Here is a 6599-nt window from a genome sequence, read left to right on the forward strand (position 1 = left end):
TTAAAATAAGGTATGTATGCTTAAACATTTTTTATTGACAATATATATATACGGTACATGACGACATAAACTCTGGAAGTGCTTATAAGTAATGCATGGCATATAGGCTATCAGGTCAGTTTCACGTAGTAAAACAGTGTACATGCGCGTGAACTACATGTATCACCTAGGCCAGTGGTGGCCAGACTTTTGGACTCCGAGATCTGCTCTAAAGACTGAAACTCTTTTATGATCGACCATACTACATAATCACATTACTTGGGGACTTATATATATATATATATATATATATATATATATATATATATATATATATATATATATATATATATATATATATATATATACTTGTGCTTTTGTTTGATTATACAGGATTGTGGGGGAACGGTGATCGACCAAATAAGCGGCCGCAATCGACTCTTTGACCAGCTCTGACCTACGCTATATTACTGATACATGAGAATTTTGGCTTTTCTGTTATGCTTTTACCCTGGCATTTTGATAAATGCCGGGTTTCAAATTTAGAATAATAATGAAGTCTGCATCGCAGGTTGAGAGTGACAATAGACATTAAATACTAAGGATTAGCTACATGTGCTACAGCAGAGGGAATACGATGCTGATATAAATCAATCAGTTCTGTCAACATCCCCGAGGATCATATAAGTGTAGCTGTTCTGGTTACAAAAATCTCATCAACTCTTTCTATGAATATGCGAAATTGTCAGCATAATCTATATTTTCGTACCAAGTATATTAACCTATGACTATTAACTTTACACGTATACATATCTCATCAATTCACGTTGTACTTTAAAAACATTGTGCTGGACTGGGATATAAACAAGAAACAAAGCTCTTTGCTTTGGGCGCCAAAAGGTTCCCTGATGGATCATAGTTTCCACTAGCATTGCCTTAATACATTTAACAAAAACGATAACATGGGTGTTACATTCACGGATGATCAGCTGCATGTTACAATCCATATACGCCCATCTATAGAGATTTCCGCACACAAAAATCACCTACTGTTCTTTGTCCTTAGGAAATCTGAAGAAGCTCTTTTCTGGATAATCACGTTTTGTTGTTGTCACAGCCATAGGACCAATAAAAACAAGGCCCTACTTGGAAAAACATGGAGGGAACTCAAATGACGGTGCTCTAAAGGCCCGTCCACACGGTCGAGCTTTGTCTGACGAACTCTGTTCGATGTGACGTCAGAAGCAGAGAAATAGCAGATAAGGCTCTGACTTTTCCCGCTTCTGACGTCACATCGAACAAAGTTCGTCGGGCAAAGCTCGACCATGTGGACGGGACCTATAGATTTGGTCTGGTCATCTTCGAGAACAGCTGACACTACAACGCCAGGCACTTCTTAGTTGGCACTGTGATTTCACCATGAGTCCAGATTTGGAATGGTACTAGGTCCTAAATAACGAGGCAGTTCCCTGGAATGAACAATGGTTTCATCAGTAAGAGTCAGAAACATATTTCTTTGTTAAAGCAATAATGCTAGTGAGACAGAGGTATACTTACCATTCAATATCGAGACTCTGACATTTTTTAATGAATTTCTGTGATTGCTTGAGTGACTTAGGAAGGATGATTGAGTATATATCACACAGGCGTTCCATATTGGAAACGAAGCAGTTTACCTCTTCGTCTTGCGTCAGGTTCAGCTGTGGGAACAGGAGATAGTCCGGCCCTCTGTTGGGAGGTAAAAGTAGAGTTAGCCTGATAACTGGGGAAACTGTAGTACACTTAACAATGCTGCGGTAAAACAGGAAAAGGCAAGAAGACGAGTCTTGGACCAAGGGATGTCAACTACCATTTTGAAGCTTCTATAAAGGTTTCATCTTTGTGTAAACTTATGTGTCAGTTATGATGAGGAAGAGGTTAACCCCGTGCTGGAAGAAGTCAAATCTACATTGAGTTTGTTGGTCATTGAATATCATTGTTGTATAAAACAAAAATAAATATGCACTGTGTGCTTCCGTTTATTCGAAATAGATATGAAAAAAAAATTTAAAAAAACAACAAACCCAAGACAACAGGTCTTGCATAGCAGTTATAGTATAAAACCCAAGAATTTAGATCATTGGTTATATCACCTCTGGATTTGGTAGCAGAGTTAAACCAACAACTACATACAGGAATAATGTGGTGGGCATGATCTTTATGGCAATTGTTTCAGTAGCTTTCAGAATATCCTCAACGGAGGTCACTCCAGGGATGTAGAGGCAGAAACTGTCCGTCAGGAAATGGCCTGGTAATGGCTTAATCTCTGGATCCAAATTAAGGTTTGTACAGACACCTGGAAAAAAAATATATAAAAGTGAGAACAAGTTCATTTCAATTTGAAGAACCGTTTTCAAATTTTAATTCCATACGTTAAGTTACGTTAAGTATATCTTAGTTTTACCAGACCACTGAGCTGATTAACAGCTCTCCTAGGGCTGGCCCGAAGGATTAGATATTTTTACGTGGCTAGGAACCAATTGGTTACCTAGCAACGGGACCTACAGCTTATTGTGGGATCCGAACCACATTATATCGAGAAATGAATTTCTATCACCAGAAATAAACTCCTCTGCTTCCGCGTTGGCAGAGCTGGGAATCGAACTTCGGACCACCGGATTGGCAGCCGAGCCCGCAAAAACCACTCGTCCAGCGAGGAAATAAATTCCTACGTGAATGCACCATATAGCTAAATAGATAGGCTATGCACTCACACAAAGAATTAACCAGTGTACACCCTGCCCCTGAGAAAGTTCTGGAGCTGAATGCAGGCAGAAGTATCAGGAACACTTGCCCACAATGTCTTCAGAGTCTGGGGAAGCCTCAGGTCACCTGCCATCCTCCCAACATACTTCTCTACTCGACACCTGTTGGCGATAGAAGCAGGTTAACAGAACTGTGAATGAATTGCATTTCGTTTGATTCTGAACAATGTCCCCTCTTTCCTGATGAGGTCTTTGCATAGGTGTTATAAACAGCTAGAAAGGTGAGAGTTTTTTGCACAGGGTGTTCATCAAAATTTCAATATTCAGAGTATAAAAGTATCAGTGATCGTTTGTCTTGTAATTTTTGAGTAGCAACTCCCTCTTGGGATAAACAGCTGTATGTATGGATATATATATATATATATATATATATATACTATATATATATATATATATATATATATATATATATATATATATATATATATGTGTGTGTGTGTGTGTGTGCGTGTGTGTGTGTGTGTGTGTATAATCTATTGGACACTTTTTACCAATTACATATATGATTGTAATAGCCAATATGCCTTCTCAACTTCTCGAATTCTTCGCGTTTTGTTTGGATACGATTGTCACTACAAAGCCTAGAGATCCAAGTTCAAGAAATATGAAAGCACTTACAATGTCCGGTAGCGGAAATGAACTCAGGTTACCATAATCCCAACGAGGTCACGTTGCCGACCTGACCACACTAAGGCTTTTAGTAAAAATCTGCTGCCTCTCATCTGTAGCCTAGTTGAAAATTACTTTTATTGCTTTTTAGGATGAAAATATATAATTATATATAGAATCTATCGGTCATTTTTAATTACCAGATACATATGTAATTGTAATACCCACAGTGCCCTCTTAACTTTTCGAATTCTTGTAAATGTAAATTTTAATTCAATGGCAAATTTTACTCACAAAATTTTGGTATGGCGATAGGAAGACTTCTGTCCCAGTGCTAAGTAACTTCTATATGGCATCTGTTATTTAAATAAAATATTAAACAACCTAATTCCACGCAATATAATATGGTTCAGGTATGTTGACGACATCATTTGTGTATGGCCAGAGAACGAAGATATAAATAATTTTTTTTCCAAGTTAATCAATTAGCTCTATGGCATGGAAAATGATGGGTGCCTACCCTTTTTGGATGCCCTCATGCGAAGTAGGAGTAATGGGTTTAAATACAGTGTTTACAGAAAACCTACTAATATTTCTTCCGGTGTGCATTTCTATTCTGTACAAAGCAATACGGTTAACATGTCAGTGATTACATCTTTTTTAAAAGCATTACTTGTGTGTTGGCCCAAATATATGATAGATGAGAAATAGATAGAATAGGAATATGGACAAGAAACTGTGATATTCTCACAGTGCATTAAACAATGGATTAGAAGCAGCAAAAGAGACTGTGTATCAAAGCCTAAAAGAATTATATGAAAGATATCCCTCTTCTTAAGAATGTTGTTGTTAATGCTGCATTTAAGAACCCTAGGAGAGCTGTTAATTAGCTCAGTGATCTGGTTAAACTAAGATATACTTAACTTAAGAGCAATAAATCAATGAAAAAAATATACTTATCAAGAACTTCCCTGACAATGATAGAGGATCGTAAGTCTTGTGATAACTTTTATATTGGCCAAATGGGTAAAGCATTGGAAAAGAGAATAGAACAGCATAAAAAATGTGTCATATATCACAGGGACACAGTGGTATTTTTGTACATGTTAGTGAGAACTATCATGCCATCAACTGGGAAGGGGCAAAAAGGATTGTGTATTCTAATAATGCACTGGAAAGGAACATCATTGAATCTAGTAGGCAGTAGAGATGAATGGAAATAGAGGCAGCAGTGCTAAAGAGATTTCCAGCCCCGCCTCCCTGACACCTGTCAGGAGTGGATTTGTAGTTTTCTATGGTCAGGTTACATTTATCAGTATTATCCCTTGAGAGTATATTGTGAATTTCAGCCAAATTTGAAGGACACTCATGCCTTGACACCCACCTGTAGGAGGATCTGCAGTCTCAAATGGTTGTGTATGTTCATTAATACTGTCTCTGTAGTATATATATATATATATATATATATATATATATATATATATATATATATGTGTGTGTGTGTGTGTGTGTGTGTGTGTGTGTATGTGTGTGAATTCATATACTATGTATCAGTATTTTGCCAGTGGCTTGGAAACAAAGTTGAAACCAATCAGGACCTACACCCTGTCTCTTATTTTTCACCTATGGTAATGTGTGATAAATGAATCACCTGCTGAAGTTATCATAATCATACATAATATGTATATATATATACTTTTAATCTTCTGTTTCATGAAGATGCTAGAATATGCTATTTGCTCCACAGGGAAATTGAAGAAAGTTGTTCAAGTCAATAAAAGCTGTTGAAAAGGGTCGGTGGAGGTAAAACGGTAGAGCAACTTGAACAACTTTCTTCAATTCCCGTGGAGCAAATCACCTATGAATATAAATTCTAAAATCTGTGTGTTCATGTATAATCTATTATGTATACATATAATGCTAAATGAGTGAAACCATTACCTAAAGAAAGTTCATTCTTTTATGCAGACAACAGCCACCTATATCATCTACACTGGTTTTCTGTAGATTAGCCAACACAGTAAAAATAAATGATTGGAGGATGAAAGGGGAATTGAAAAAGTTGAAGGGCTTAGCAATTCCAGGAGTTGATACATTTCAAGCAAGAGGCTGTGGCATGACAACAGTCATTGTGTTGCTATGGCTGGTGGCCAAGTTAAGTAAGCATCTTTGGCTTTGTAAGATGTGCAAGAGTTGAATAAGGGGTATAATTGCTCCTCGACATTTGCAGCAAACAATACAGGTTTCTTTAAGAAGTAGAGGCATAGAATTAATGGCAATAGCTAATAAATTGAGGGGTCGAACTACAGAGTGTTGTAGCATCAGACCTCCTATGGTAACGTCTCTTCCACCATCTAGAGGATTTTGGCTAAAGAACCTAAGCTGCCTAACCTAATCTTGCAACGCCATCCCCGGAGCATACGTTTCAGGCCTTTTATTGGATTATTATCTCTTGGGGAATATATCCTACCTGTCTTTGGATTCATAGTTCTTTCATTTCAACATAAGAATAAACTGAATTAATGCCAAGGAAAGCTGTGTAGTGGTGATAAAATCAAACACATGACAACTAATGACTGATGACATAGCCCCATATAAAGTAATAACCTACCAGTATGTTTCCAACTCTACATAGCAATGTGTTGTAGAACTGGTAGATAGCCTAAAGACCATCTCCGGTGTCAGGAAGTTAAAGGACTTTTTCGGAGGGTGGCCACAAACGCGGTAGTCAGTGGCTCGGCTAGTCCAGTCGGTTGTTGACCCTATGAAAAATAGTTATCATGAAAGAAAACAAAGCTTACCTCAAACAGCCATTGTTGATATCCCAGGTGAGAGCTGTGTTTGGATCCTTCTCTTCAAACACCCAATCGTTCGCAGTTCTTCCTCAGACGGGATGACGCTTCTCTTGATTCATGGCCTGTTGTACTCATCCGCACTGAGGAATACCACCACAAGTTGGATGAGATACTGTCGACAGCAGCAAATTCCAGAGAATTACTAAGAAAACCCAGTAGATGACATAAACGTGAGGCCAATAGTATCTCATCCAACTTGTGGTGGTATTCCTCAGTGCGCTGCATTTGTACTCATCCGCACTGAGGAATACCACCACAAGTTGGATGAGATACTGTCAGACAGCAGCAAATTCCAGAGAATTACTAAGAACCCAGTAGATGACATTAAACGTGAGGCCAATAGGATTATTGA

The 6599-nt window shown here is 37.9% G+C and overlaps 1 long non-coding RNA gene across 1 annotated transcript; it reads right to left on the reverse strand.

Annotated features, from left to right (window-relative positions):
• Positions 1–313: 313 nt before the first annotated feature.
• Positions 314–6317, reverse strand: LOC135205101 (uncharacterized). The gene is made up of 4 exons (XR_010312478.1): positions 6194–6317; positions 2152–2314; positions 1537–1707; positions 314–1448 (listed from the first exon to the last, which is right to left on the reverse strand). It is a non-coding gene; the product is annotated as an uncharacterized LOC135205101 (long non-coding RNA).
• Positions 6318–6599: the final 282 nt, after the last annotated feature.

Source organism: Macrobrachium nipponense, chromosome 48, assembly GCF_015104395.2.
Source record: "Macrobrachium nipponense isolate FS-2020 chromosome 48, ASM1510439v2, whole genome shotgun sequence".
Lineage (NCBI taxonomy): Eukaryota > Metazoa > Arthropoda > Malacostraca > Decapoda > Palaemonidae > Macrobrachium > Macrobrachium nipponense.